The sequence below is a fragment of the Artibeus jamaicensis genome, unplaced genomic scaffold (genome assembly GCF_021234435.1).
Source record: "Artibeus jamaicensis isolate MK-2021 breed Jamaican fruit bat unplaced genomic scaffold, CSHL_Jam_final contig_482, whole genome shotgun sequence".
In the NCBI taxonomy this organism is placed as follows: Eukaryota; Metazoa; Chordata; class Mammalia; order Chiroptera; family Phyllostomidae; genus Artibeus; species Artibeus jamaicensis.
In genome coordinates, this window is record NW_026521857.1 from 10,422,632 (window position 1) to 10,438,023 (window position 15,392).

Genomic DNA, 15,392 nt, shown 5'->3' on the forward strand with positions numbered 1-15,392 from the left:
ATGCTCTTGGTACTTATTCATTGCCACTTCTCTGAGTCACAAAAGTGCAGAAAAGATGAAAAATAGGGAATAGAAGGTACGATAATGGCAACATATAAGTAAAGAAACAGCCTCGTGATCTTAAAACAAAGTGTCATTTTCAGAAATCACAGGAGCAGCCAACAAGTTTGTAGTTTTCCAAGTTTAGAATTCTACTAAATTTTCTAGTACCTTTCAACGCCCCCACTCCTCCCTAAACACACACACACCGCCACCTCTGTTCCTCTCTCAATCACAGATCACTGACTGTGTAGACTAGTAGGCCTCCGTCCTCTGCACCAATATATCTGGGTTTCTTTTTGGAAACACAGAGGATTACATTTCTTTAGCTCCTTGAGTTTAGGCATGGCCATATGTCTTGCTGTTACTAATGAAAAGTGAGTAGAAGCCTTGGCTGGTGTGGCTCAGTGGATTGAGCACTGGCCTGGAAACCAAAAGGTCCCTGGTTCAATTCCCAGTCAGGGCACATGCCTGGGTTGCAGGCCAGGTCCCCAGTAGGGGGTATGAGAGAGGCAACCACACATTGATATTTCTCTCCCTCTCTTTCTCCCTCCCTTCCCCCTCTCTAAAAATAAATGAATAAAATCCTTTAAAAAAAGGAAATGTGAGTAGAAATGGCATTTCTTATCTGTGTCAAAACATCTCTTCACCAGTGCTCAGTTACACATCATATTCTGCCTCGGCTTCACGGAAGCATACTCCCATGAGGAGGTGTCTTGCTGAACCATCTGAAGGGGGGCAGCTTCCCTAAAGAGTCACCAAAGTGCAGTGGCCTATACTTCAGTGAAAACCTGAAAACAACAACCTTTTAAATTTCTTTGAAAGCCACTGAGATTTGGGGGTTGCACGTTACTGCGGTATAACCTAGGCGTCCCAACTAATGCAAAAACTGATTAACCATCATTAACTGTTAACGTGTAAGAGATCGGAGTAGATAAGATCACACACCCCTTAGGTAAGACTGACAAACGGGAGTCATCTCAAGGTATTTCTGTGCATATTTCTAATGCCCTTCACATACAGGCCTGCAGCAATCACTTAAATTATCTCATCTCAATTCTCACAACAGCACTGTCTGGTAGCTAACTCACACTCCACAGATGAGAGTTAGAGTTCAAGCAATTTGCCCAGGACCACATACAATTGGCCGGTGTGATGCCAAAGCCCAGGTCCTTCCTCTTCTTCTCTCTGCCTCTCAGGATGCTTATCTACATTGGCCCCTTCTGGTTGTATTCCATACACAGTCACTAAAGCTAAAGCCCACCCGGACCGGGTACTTAGTTTCTCTTTGTTTCAGTGATTTCTACCCTCATTCCCACCTGAATTCTGAATCACGTATCTAAGGACATCAGTGTCAAAGAAACCAAATAGAAAAATGTGGACTGAATGGAGTAAATCTACCCCAACTTTTGGAGAATCGAACCAGATAACTGGCCAACGGAGTCATCATTATGTGCAAAAACCAAGCAAGACTTTTATGGAACACATAAACTAAACAAATAAACAAAACTCCAGAATTTCTAAAACTCTAAAAAGGTTGTCCACTGTTCTCTTTTCCTAGGAAAGGTGGTTGTAACGAAACCAAGAGAAGTGTTTATCAGTCCTCTAACTTCATGATCTCCAATAAAGTTTCCATAATGTATTTCATGTGGCGATTTGTTTTGCTTGTACCCCTAACTGTGGTTAAACTGCCCATGTGGCCCTGCAGTCCAGCATCAGGTTATACGGAGGACAGTGCAGCTGTATGAGAGGACAGGGACCATGATGGTCTTGTCCATGGATGCATCTCTGCCTACTACGAGCCTGAAAGGCAGGAAGCAGTTAGAGGCATTTGTTACATAGGCAAAGTTAAAGAACTGTTGACTAGTGACAGAGATTATAAAATAAAAACAGAAATAAGTATGATTTTACAAAACTAAAAGACTTTGCTGCCCTGGATGGGTAGCTCAGTTGGTTAGAGCATCTTCCTGATATGCCAAGGTTGCAGGTTTAATCCCCAGTCAGAGCATATGCAAGAAGCAACCAATAAATGCATAAATAAGTGGAACAACTAATGCATTCTCTCTCTCTCCCTTACCCCCCTCCCACCACTTCCTTGAAAAAGTCAGTACATTTAAAAAAGGAAAGAAAGAAAGACTTGCTTTAGCCAAAGACATGAAGGATTGCCACCTAAGATCTGGTTGTACAATCATAACTAGGTTGCGGAGGTTTGCTTGTCTGAGGTCTGAATTCAAAAGTGGAAAATGAGTCCTCCCTGTACATTTACGTGGAACTTCAGGTTTTTCTGTTTTGTGCATCTTAAATATTAGTAAGAGTTCTAATACTATTTCTAATATATTCCTTTGGTGAAGGGAGAAATTTAAATTGGGAGCTTTTGGAGGATTTCAGTTGGTGGTGTACTAGCATCTGGACTTGGCTTTTGCGAGTGGAGGCAAAAGCTCAGCAAGCAGAGGACATGCACTGCAAAGCGAGATGCCAATGTAGCAAGAGGCTGCTTGAGGAAGCACACATTCCTCTTTGAAGGTCATCAATTGATTCAACAACATCCCCATTCCGCCCCCCCCCCCTGCCCTGGGCCGCTGGTCTGCTAGAAGTATCCATTGCTTTAAAAAATGAACAGCTCTTTATTTAGTAAGTCTGATTTCAATGTGTGCAGCATCATTTCATAGTGAAGGTAAAAGATAAAAGTTACCAGAGAGATTTAATCAAATATAATATATATGAGCCTGTGTGGTAGAGATTATAAAGATGTAAGATAGATCATACACATATACACATGTCACAAGAGTTCAGCTCTAGAAATATGACTGCTTTCTTTTGTGTTATTAAGTCAGCTCCAAACCCATAGCTCAATTTCCCTCCCTTTCTGCAGTTAGTTGTTAGCATGTGTGTAGGGGTTTTTTAAATGACTTTATTTATTTTATTTTTAGAGAGGAGAAAGGAAAGAGAAAGAGAAGGAGCAAAACATCAATGTGTGGTTGCCTCTCACCTGCTACTTTCAGAGGACCTGGCCCGTAACCCAGGCATGTGCCCTGACTGGCAATCAAACTGGAGACCCTTTGGTTTTCAGGCCTGCGCTTAACCCACTGAGCCACAGCAGCCAGGTAGTTTAAAGAGATGTTTAAATAAATGCTTTGTCCACTAGAGCAGGGATGTCAAACTCATTTTCACTGGGGGTCACATCAGCCTTGAGGTTGCCCTCAAAGGGCCAAATGTAATTTTAGGACTGTATGAATGTAACTGCTCCTTAACTAGGGGCAAGGAGCTCAGTGCTGCCGCCAGGTAGAAACAAGGTGCCAGGCCAGATAAAACAAGGTGGAGGGCTGGACTGAGCCCCCAGGCCTTGTGTTTGCCACCTGTGCGCTAGAGTGATAAAGAACGGAATTGCAGTCAGGGGCATGCATGTCTAACCACCTCGTGAGCTCCTTGCAGGCAGACTCCACATCAGACCAGTTTTTAAGAATCATTACAGTCCTGGTTGGTGTAGCTCAGTGGATTGAGCACGGGCCTGCGAACTAAAGGATTACAGTTCAGTTCCCAATCAGGGCACATGCCTGGGTTGCAGGCCAGTTCCCAGCAGGGGAGGCACGAGAGGCAACCATACATTGATATTTCCCCCCCTCCTCCTTCCCTTCCCCTCTAAAAGAAAAATAAATACAATCTTAAAAAAAAAAAGAATCATTACAGCATTTGGTCTTGCATTACACAGTAAGGGCCTGCCAAGTGAGCTAAGTATATACTTGTATCGCATAATAAGGTCAAGTTTATATTTGTGCAAACTCTACAACAAGTACATCACTGGCCTTTTTTCTTTATTAAAGACTATTTTAGAGCAGTGTCAGGTTCACAGCAAAGTTGAGAGCAAGGTACAGAGAGTTTCCCATACACTGGTGCCCCCACACGGGCACAGCCCCCCCACTGTCAGCATCGGCCACAACAGCCGCACCTGTGTTGCAGCTGCTGCGCCCACACTGACAGTCACCCACAGTCCAGACTTCACCTCGGGGGGCACCACTGGTGTGCATTCTATGGGTTTGGGCTGACAGGTTTTTGAAATTGGAAACTCGGTGATTTTGCTTTTAAAATTTACTGGGTTTGGTTTTAGATTCATTATGAATAATGCTTAATTTTCACATTTTTAAAATTTCAACAGAATCACAAACTTACAGAAAATTAGAGCTACAGTACAAAAAACTTTTCTGACCCATCTGAGGGTAAGTGCCGCCCCGATGCCCCATCACCCTGAAATCCTTGGTGTCGATTCTCTACATGACCCTGGTTCCACCATCAAAGTCTGGGATTTAACAGGGGGGCACTGGCACCCTCCATTCCTCAGACCCTATTCGGGATTCTCCCATCTTCTCCTCAGTGTCTCGACGTTGCAGCAAGAGGATCCAATCTATAATCACACCTTGCATTTCGTTAGCACCCATCTTCCCCTTTCTTCTGTTGGAAGGAGCTCTTCAGTCCTTCTTTGCTTTGCATGAGCCTGACACACTTGGAAGCGTACAGGGCAGTTCCTTTGCGGAATACCCCTCCATTTGGACTTATTGCTGCTCTCTCCTGATTTGATTCAGGTGCTAAATCTTTGGCGAGAATAAGGCAGAAGCGGTGCTCTGTTCTCCCGTCCTGACGGGTGGTGCTCCGTTTCAGTCTGTCCCCCTCAGTCGCTGTCTGGTTCGGTTGCTTACGATAATGTTCACCAGGCTTCTCCACTGCAAAGGCACCATTTCTCCCTTTCCGATGAGTAAATACTCTGTGGGGAGATATTCTGTTGCTATGTCAACATCTCATTCCTCGCCCAAGTTTTACTTTATTAAAATGTAAGTTTTCATAGGCTCCTGTTTTATTTGCTCTGTTAAATCTATTTGTACCATTATTTCGCTTAATGCTGAACTTGTCCTGCACTTGGCAGCAGGAGCCCATTCAAACGTGATTCTGTGCTTTTTTACACGACTCCATCATTCCTTGGGCACTTCCTTGGTTGCTGGCACAAAGCGGGTTTCAGGCTCATCTTGTGCTTCATTCACCTGCCCACCCCAGAATCAGCCATTTCTCTAAGAATCCCTGGTTCCATTCAGTGGAGCAGCCAACATCCTCCCCTACATGTGTTCGTTCTGCCAGAAGGGCTGCTCCCAGTCGCCCTCAGTGAACAGAGGGAGTGAATGTAGGTGCAGGTCCACGTGTGCACACATACGTTTCTATTTTCGTTTGTGTTACACGTCCGTATGTATTTCTGTATCTATCATCCGTAAGTATTTCTGTATCTATCTATATACTGCAGATCATGAGTTCAAACTAATTTCTCCACTTCCAGTGCAACCCCACAGGTGCATTCTAGTTTTTTTCCCATCACATAGTTGTCATTTGTACCTCCCTTCTCCGGTACTGAAAAACGTATAAACTGGGAACTGAACTGTGTCCCCGATTCTGAAACTCATAGGGTGAAGCCCTGTCCCCCAATGGGATGGCGTTTGGAGATGGGCCTTTGGGAGGTGACTAGATTTAGGTGAGGTCATGAGGGTGGGGCCCCTGTGGTGGGGTTAGTGCCCTGCGGAGCCCAGAGCTCCGGGCCAGGTGCAAACAGAGCAGCCAGGTGTCTGACAGCCAGGGAGAGACCCCAGCAGAACTGGATCTTGTGGTCATGCTGATCTCAGGCTTTTGGCCTCCAGACCATAAAAATGTCACATCTTGTTGTTTCAGCTACTTAGTCTGTGGGATTCAGATATGACAGTGTAAGCCGGCTAATACACACAGTTTCTGTTACTCTTAATACACTTATTAAACTGATCTGGGGTGCCCATCATAGAGACACCCTCGTCACCTTACTTGGGCCCTGATTTCCCACTCTGAGCCATAATGTCTCACTCCTTCCCTCCACTGTGACTCTGGCCACTTCACTCTGCTTCACCTAATGGCTTTGGGAAAGAATTATTAAGGAAGAGAAGGAGATACATGTTGTTTAGTTCCCTACACTATCACTTGATCATTTGGAGAGGTGAGTTTCATCAAACACAAGTCTGAAAAGTTCATTATAATCACATATTTGAAGCTGGAAGGAACATTAAAGGTAATCTAATTCAACTATCTTATTTTTTTAGTAACTATTCAGTTCCTAGGAGTAATTTTCCTACTTAGACTAAAGAGAAATTGAGTCTTATAAAAAAAAAAACTCTTGCATTAATGGAGCTATGATTATCAAGAAGCTTCTGGAATGAAACCACTGCTTTATAGAAACTTCTTTTTATTTGCAGAAGCTCCATGGTTACCTGAAATGATGGAAGAACTAATGCTGCATCGCAGTGTTAAGTAACTAATGGCTACTTACGTCATTTCTTCATTCCATTCAATGTAATTCTCCTGCCCCTCCTCTGATTTCCAGCAGAGGGACTTGGAGAATCAAACAAACTGCATCATGGCTCAAAACTGTGTTTTGTGAAGAAGCGAAATCAGGAAGGGGCACTAGTGTTATTCTTCAAACTAACGTTGGACTAAGAGAAACTGAATTAACTTGATTATTACCTCCCACTCCCCCCCAAACACACACCAAAACAAGATGTGTGATGTAACAAGTGTAGATGCACTTACAGGAGACCATGGCACAGGCAACTCCAACGAGGCTGCCGGGAGGGTCTAGGCTGCACGGTGACCGCACAGAAGTGTCTTACTGGGGAATTACGAAGGACAGGGCTGTAGGAGAGACTACAGACAAGTGTGTGCCTTTAAGATGAAGCCGATTTAGGGATGGGGTGACAGACAGAGGTAAACCCGCGATGCAGAGAGAAGCAACAGAGGAACCAATGCCTTCAGGAGCCTGATCTGACTGGGCAGTGGAGGAACTTAGGAAGGTGCTGGCAGCGCAGAGCCTGCCTGGTGAAAATGAATGGACTTCTGACTCTCTGGCCCCACCAAGTCTTTTAGATGATGCAGTTCAGATAGCTGTGAGATCAATGGCAAATACAACAGAAAACCCAGTGACAGTAGCTTACTAGCTACTGTCTGTCATTGGGTAATGACACATGGAGTTTTTGTATTAGTGGTTTCAAGGTTAGAGGTTGGCAGTGGCTTAAGAGCTCAAAAACAGGATCAGTGTCTCCGGATTCTCTTCATGGTTCCCAGAGGGCTCTCAGCGCTCCAGGCGTCACCTCTGCATTTAAGACAGGAAGAAAGGGAAAGTGTGTCTAGAGACATATTTGTCATGCTTTATCAGAGAAACAAAAACTTATCCAGACCCCTGCTCCATCACCACCCCCGGCAGATCCGCTGAGCACTGGCCTGAATTTCCACATCATCCCTTCTATCCACACGGGAAGCTGGAAAGTGAATAGTTAACTTTCCCAGCTTCTATGGTAGAGACAAGAAGGGGAAAAGGGATTAAGAGTGGGTGTAAATCAATCTATTTGTCTGCCACAGAAAACTGATTGATTATTTTCCACTTATCATTTGGAATACAAAGGAAGTATCAGCTGGAGATAGAAAACAATTTTTTAACCCTCACCCGAAGATATTTTTATTGATCTGAGAGAGAGAGAGGAACAGAGAGAGAAACATCGATGTGAGACAATAACATTGACTGGTTGCCTCCCACAGGTGCCCTGACTTTGTTGTCAAACCTACAGTGTGGGTTTGTGCCCTGACCTGTGATTGAACCCACAACATTTTGGTGCACCGGACAACACTCCACCAACTGAGCAGCCCAGCCTGGGCTACAAAAAAACTGTAACCACCCAGTCAGGCTACTGCGGCAGACAGGAAGGCCTCTGTCCTAGCAGATCTTCAAGCTGAGAAATACTCAATATTATGTGTCTCGGAAGACTTAGACATTCAGGTGCCTGAAGCCTGGAGCAGGTGACCTTGTTAGGTCCATTGTTATTTATTCACTATTTCAAAGCTATACATTCCCTACCTCTTAAAGCCCCGTGAAACACAAACAACACAAGAGGGTTACCCTTCCCCGTCAGTCCTCCTCCCCTTCTGTCTCCTTCACTGGAGAGAATTCCAATGGCACTTTGCTTTTAGAGGCTGTAAGGGCAATACTGTTCTTATTATTCAAGACTAGTTTCAGGTATGTCAAGAAAAAAAAAACCCAACTGGATAAATGAGGTATAAGTAAAAGATCAGGAAATCAAGATTTGTTTAGTTTACTAAAATGCATTGGGATAAAGCTAAAAATTGACCTAAGACCCTATGAGGTGGATGCAAAGTAATTTACTTGACTACGATGTGGGCATTTTACAGCAGAGTCGCACAACTTTCCTAGACATAATATTATACAAGATCATGTGTTATGCTTGCTTCTTAAGTAAACACATTTGTAAATTACTTGGCAAACGTGCAGAGAGCCCAGGGTTTATTTCTGCTTCACATTACACCGGAGTCTTGGCTGCACCAGGTTCCATAATGGCAACAACTAACCTTTTCCAGACAATCGTTCATGCCCTGGGGCAGAGAAGACAATGTAGCATTGTGAACTTACACAAGATTTGCAAATGTGATGCAATTTTGATGTACCAGGGGTCTGAACTTCACAAACCCACCAGAAATTCTGGCTAGCCTATACTCGTCAGCCAGAAAGCAAGAGGAAGATTGGGGTCAAGACCCTTTTCCTAACCACTGTTGAAGACGATCTAAAAGATACTTTTTCCCCCTCTGGTCTTTTAAATGACCAGGACAATTGGGATTGGTTTCACAATAACGAAACAAATCATCTCTTTCTTACACATTCATTTTTATGACATTACTAGGTTAGTTCAGGGAAACTTACTTGCTTCTAGTGCCTCTGTAGAGTTTCAATAGCTAAAGCTTCTTGTTTTCACTGTGCACCAGGCTCTATGCGAGGTGTTCTGTAAGTTTTCTCAAATTCACGTCATCTATTCAACAGGTTTTTACTAAGCACCTGTTTATGAGCCGGTATCCGAAGTCTTGGAGGTATAAGCTATTGCAAACCCTCACAACGGTACAAAGTAGCTGTTATTATCTACATTGCAAAAATTGAGAAACTAAGGCCCAGAGAAATAAACAACTTCTCAAGGTCACACAGACAGTCCGTGGCAGGCTAGGTTGAACGCCAGGTCTTTTTCACTCCATGCTCCACACTTTATACCCAGTATCTTGCTGCCTTCCTGCTGTCAACTGGCCTTATTGTAAAGTCCCATCATGGTAAATGCATGAAATCTTTTTTGAGACTACGATTCTCGATCCTTTACAATTACTTTGGAAAGACAGTTAATGCTAACAGTGTGAGAATTAAAATACTACTCTGCCTTTGTTAATCTGGTATAAAAGTTCACTTGGTTCTTTCCTTCCCAAACCTATCATCTTCAAAATCTGATTCCAGAAACCTCTAAGCTGTAGGAATGCTAGCCCACACGTCCACTAGCTGTCCCACAGGCCAGCCCGAGCCCGGGACTCAGTCGGGTCCCGGAGGCATGTCTGCAGAGCAGTGAGGAAAGAACTCTGCGTCTGCAAGCAGGAGCCGAGTTCCTGACCCGCTTGCTCCTCGTCTGCATAAGCTTAAATTGGGTTAAATTCTGTGTGCTCCAAGTTCAGGGGTGTGAGAAACAAATGAGACAACTTAATATGAGAGTGGGTGGGAAGTAATATGTAAAGCAAAGCAAAACCGAAAGGACTGAAAATTAAAGGCGGCATGAAAGAATACCTCAGCTCGACCGTACAAAACTTCTCATAAAACATAATTTAATAAAAGACTCCAGGGAGAAATACTGAAATTAAGCGCTGTCTGTCACAGACCCTTTCGTACTGGTATCTGGGGCATAGATTCTGAGGAACGTTCATTCTTCTTGAGCATAAACACAACCATGGTCAAGAGTGGATCCTTCGTGCCTCACCAATTTTCTAAAACCCAAGTGTGGCAATTTAGCAGAGAAAGTTATCTGGCAGGACATCGGTCACAGCCTCTAAGTGGAAAGTTCACAGTGATTGGAGGAAAGTGGGGAGCAGGGGGCCAACTGCCATTTGGTTGGCGAACCCTGAACCACCTCCATGTGCCACAGCAGGTTTTAAAATGGCCCGAGACCCAGAGGGGCCGGCAGGAAGGAAAGGACCGGGACAACCGGTGTTGCTCTAAAGCCCTAGTGAAACAGTGGTAAGAACTCTCTGATCCGCTTCTCCAACGCAGAGGCAGGGCACATCCCTGGCCCCTTCTCCCCCCTTCCCAAAGCAGTTCTCCAAAATCGGGCCTTTACTCCTTTCCCTCAGCAGCGCACTCCACATTGCCAACCAGCTCACCGGTCTCCAGGTTTTACGTTGCCATTTCTAATCTTCTTACAACTCCTACTTGGAGAGATCATCCCTTAGTCAAAAGCACACTGTGTCTCCTAGAGACTGCTCTAGAAAGACAGAGCGGTGTCCTGCCAGGAGGGGAGCGAGAGGAACCGGGCTTCTCTTCTCACTAGCTAGACATCTTGGTCCAGGCCTTTTCCTTCTCTGAGCCTCAGCTTTGAGACATGGAAAAGTGGGGGTTACCCTTGCTTATTTTTTCCACACAAATCAAATAAGATGTTTGTGGAAATGCTTAAAAACACTCTACACATATAAACAGTCCATTCTCCCCCCAATGATCCCACGACAAATGCAGTCATTCAGCAAATGACTGTTGAATATCTGCGATGGCCCCACGGGATTGGGTCCTGGAGATACAACAATAAACTTGGCCTGTTCCCTGCATGCAGGCAGCTCACCTGCAGGGGAGGGGGGCACAGCATGCAAATGGACAATTAAAATACACTCTGCCAAATCTCCTAAGTGAACACAGAAAGGCGCCCAGCTCAGACTAGAGGGTTTTGCAGGGAGAGGGATAGCACGGGAGCTAAATCTGGAAGGATGACAGGGGCATTCACCAGGAAACAGAGGGGTAAAGGTCATTCCAGGGTATAAAAACTAGAAAAACGAGAGTGAGAGAGTGCAAGTCAGTATGTCAGTACGCTGGAGCCTACAGTGAAGAGAGCAGGGGGAGCCGGCACAGGAGGCTCGGGAGGGAGGCACGTCTTGGACGCATGCCGTCCACACACGGGAGTATCTGTACAATGCCCGTGAGTGCCAGGCGCTTTTCTAGTATGTCCCCCGTAGTAACACTTTTAAATCTCCCAACAACCCAGGAATCAGTCCTGTTACTACCCATTGCTTATGGGAGAGGAGCTGAGTGACTTGCCCATGGTCGCACAACTGGAAAACCTGCTGAGGAGTTGGGTCTAGCCCTGGGACGTTTGAGAAGACGTAAGAGATTTGCAGCAGGTTTTGAAGGACCGGTTCAGCTTTGCTTCTATGTGTCCTAGTGCCTGTCTCCAGGTTTTTAGATAATTTTCTGACAGTCTGCATTACTGATAAAGTATATGTCAATTTCTCATGTGGAAATTTATCTTGTTTGCTTACACACTTCATGATTAACTATCTTTTGGGTTTATCAATATAGTCATCCAGTAATTGAAGTCTTTAGGATAGAGTAGATTATAAATGGAAATTTATACTTAATGATCAATTAGCTTGGCTAATTTTGCTTATTCTGTTTTTCCTTAATCTTTTTGATGAATAGAAGAATCAGTGGACTTGAAAAATATAGAAACTTATAAATAAGACACAATATATACAAAAAGCCTTAAGCTATTGGGACTCCTGTTTTAGTAAATTCATTTCTAAGAGTTTATCCTACGCAGACAGTCAAACATACTAAGTTGCACATACAAAAACAGCGAAGTCCACCTGATGCTTGGGCACCGTGTAATCTTTTTAAACAAATTAGGTCTGATTAATTACCATCAGCTAGGGTTGGTGGGAAGCTCAATCATTTTTCTGAGCTCTAGTTTTCCTCCTCCATCCCTTGGGACTTGGGGGGATCCTTGGGCTTAAGCAGTACAAGAGTTTAGGAAGGGCGGTTCTGGGAGTTTTGCTCTCTAGACTCCATACACATTGTGAAGGCTAGCACCCCTGCTGGTGTTATCAAACCGTCTGGACCAAACTCAGCCACGGGAATGTGGAGTGAGTGGGCCATTCCAAGTTTTGACTCCTCCCACCCCCAACTCCCGAGCTCTTCTTCCCTCCTGGAAACCCTCATCTTGTCCCTAGTGTGGGACTATCTCACTCGTCTACTTCTGCACTGGCCCTTTTCCCGCCTGACTCTGGAAGTTCAAAGCCTTTAACCCTTCCCTATTTAGAACTCCCAGCTGACTCACCTCCCCGGAGCACACAAAAACAGGGCCTGTCGACTGCCCCTGGGACCCAGTCCAGATGGCCAGGCTCAGAGTCCCGTGAGGGTCCTTGGGAAGAGAAAGAAAGACCTGTTATTTTATAATGAACCCACAGCCCAGGACACAGGCCAAGTTTATTCTCAATGTATTCTGTCACGTTAACTTTTTTATGTCATTCAATTACACTTATAATAGTAAAAATCTGGAGAAACTTAAATATCCTTCTAATGGGGTTCTACATTGAAATAATATACAGCAATTAAAGGGCTCGGTTCTTAAAAACTGCTTCAGTGATTTGAAAACACACTCTTGATATACTCACTTTGGAAAAGAGGTTGCAAAGCAGAATAGGCAGTTTAGGTCCACTCTCTAGAATTTATTTACACATATTACATACACGTGCGATTATAGAATAGAAAAATCAGTGCATTTCCCCCTACACATATGCATTACTTTTGTGACGATACTCAGTGCATAGTGCCATGATGGTGTGTGCGCGCGTGTGTGCAGTATTAGCCCTTTTCCTTAAGTGAACACACTCAGGTGAGGCCTGATCTATCCTGACAGATTTATTGTCTGGGAAGAAGTAGTTAACTTGAAAAGGGAATAACAATGTGGGAAGCAGCATAGAACACACAGGAAGGGCAGGACAAAACTGGAACATTTATCAGGGCCACTGTACTATAGTAAGTTTTAAGTTCTTCTTGTTTCTTCTTTAGAGATCTAATAAAAGACAGAAATATATACTTTATTTTGGCCAACATCAGCTCTTAGGCAACGTGCAACTTTCAGAAATAGGCCTGATATTTTAATGTTGCGTTGGATGGTGAATCTTCGGTTTTCTGTTAGTTCGCTGTGTGATTGGGGGCAACCCAACAATCTCTCTGGAGGTTAGTTTCTTCTCCAGCACCTACTACACACCAGCTAGGCTCCCGAATATTTCCTAAACATTAAGTAAGTTAATCCTCATTCTACCCTATGAGGGATAATAAGCCTGCTCTCCTCACATACAGAAAACTGAGAGACAAAGAGGATTAAAACCTCATCAAAGGCCATACAGAGTGAGCAACAGAATCAGGATGCAAACCTCAGACTTCTTACGCCGAACTGAGCAGCGCTGACAGACCCACAGTTCCTCCTGTGGCAACGCCTGCACGGCCCCGGCACATTTCGCTCCACACTTTCCGAGTCTCTTTTTGTCCCCTCCATGTTCTTTTGGTCACCCAATTGAGAAAACTGTCATATTTATCCCAGAACTCATTCTGTGAAACAATGACTCTCCTTCCATTGGTCATCAATGTTTGAAGTTCTCTGTTTTACACTCCCCCTATCTCAGCACCAACCGTTGAATTCAGTGCAGTGAAAGAGATTGTGTCCTCAGGTAGCCCAGGAAAACGGTCCTGAGGGTCCCCATCTTCAGAGTGGTGATCCTAACCATCACCCACCTAACTCACCCCACTGCTGGCTTTCTGGCGAGGTTAAGTACAAAAACCAGTTTACCTGTTTGATATGCCAGGAGAGGGAGGGAGCCAGAGCAAGAGAGTTAATTTCACTTTTTACATACAGACCATAATGAGTATAGCGACTGCAAGAGTATAAATGGAGGACTCCATACATACCATATTTCTAAATATTTAAAAAGTACAAATCAAGCCAACATGATGTTGATTATAACAAATTCTACTCTCTTACCTTGACAGATACACCTTCCTAAGACCAGAATTAAACTTAGGAATCTCCCCTGGTAGAATGTGGCAGTAGCATGGACAGGTGCCTCCAGCCTGACCCCCTCCTCTGCCCACTCTCAGCTCTTTCTTGCACTAGGAACAGCTTCTCCCTTGCGGGTGGATACTCCCGCCCACCTGACACTGTTCCCCAACAGCCTCCCGGCTACTGCTCAGGCCTAGGAGTGTGTACACTGGCAGCAGCATGAACCCTCAGCCATGCAGGTCACAGAGGGACTGGGACGTGTGTGGGGAACATGGGCCTCCCGAGTCTGGGTGCCGGGAGCACATTCTAGGAGCAGAGTGAGGCATGGGCTCTAGATGGATGTGCCCCCTCAACCATTGACTTCATGTCCCACAGGGAGGGCTGTGACAGGGAATGACAGTGGAGGGGAAGAGCAGGGCCCTCTGAAACACAGCTGTCAAAAGGGGGCCGCAGGGCAAAGGCCCTTCTCGCTGAAAACTTTACTTCTCTGGTAGATCCTCAGTTCCCTGCCATGTCTGCTGGGATAGAAAGGGTTAGGAGGCAATGTGGTAGAAATTGATCCTCTATGAAGCTACCCTTTCGCTCTCCTAAAAGGAATACCCTCTTTCTCCCCTCTGTAAAAATCAAATTAAACTTACACTTGTACCTATTCCACAACTGATTTTGGACTATAGAATTCTGGGAGAATGAGGGTAGTCTCATGGGGACACGGGGGGAAACCTGGAGCACCCAGAGAAGAGCTTGATCGTGCACTGATTCTGCTGGTCACTTCTGCTCCGTCCGAGCTGAAAACCAAGGGCGTTTTTAGACCTTATGAAAAGGAGGAACTTTAATGGGAGGTTCATCAAGATAAGCAAATTTGGACATAGGATGAGAGGGCGGTCTGCTAGGATCTATTAGTTGGCCCCACCTGATGGAGGACCAGTTGAGTTCAGCACCTTCTGTTGACATGATAATATGAAGACAACATTAATGTACGAGGAGGGACCCAAAACACCTGGAATTTATGTATAAAAACTGTGTATTTATTCTTACATGTTTAAACTTAAGTCACCTTCAAAGTACTCTACATTTGATGCAATACACTTACCAAGTTGTTTTTTTCCACTGCTCAGTTTTTGAATTTGTTGATTTTAATGCCTTCTGGTGCTTCTGCTGTTGTTTCACCTCCTCCACAGTGGGAAAATGCTTGCCTTTGAATTTCATCTGAGGAACAAAAAAAAGTTGCTTGGGTCAAGATCAGGTGAATACAGAAGGTGGGGCATGGGGGTCATGCCATTTTTGGTCAAAAACTGCTGAATACTCAGTGTGGTCTGGGTAGGTGCGCTCATAAATCATGCATCATGAAATGGGCAACTGTGTTTAGTCCTCAAAAAAATAATGCACTGAAGACAAGCATAGCCTCTCACAACAACACCAGCTGGTACACTGATACAGGTG

The 15,392-nt window shown here is 44.6% G+C and overlaps 1 long non-coding RNA gene across 3 annotated transcripts in view; it reads right to left on the reverse strand.

Moving 5' to 3' along the window:
• Positions 1-2,698: 2,698 nt before the first annotated feature.
• Positions 2,699-15,392, reverse strand: part of LOC128627874 (uncharacterized) — a 55,890-nt gene continuing 43,196 nt past the window's right edge. For all 3 annotated transcript variants that reach the window (XR_008392163.1, XR_008392164.1, XR_008392165.1), the window contains 3 exons: positions 15,043-15,158; positions 12,228-12,311; positions 2,699-7,186 (listed from right to left, as the gene is read on the reverse strand). This is a non-coding gene — a long non-coding RNA (uncharacterized LOC128627874). The remainder of the gene's footprint in view (positions 7,187-12,227; positions 12,312-15,042; positions 15,159-15,392) is intronic.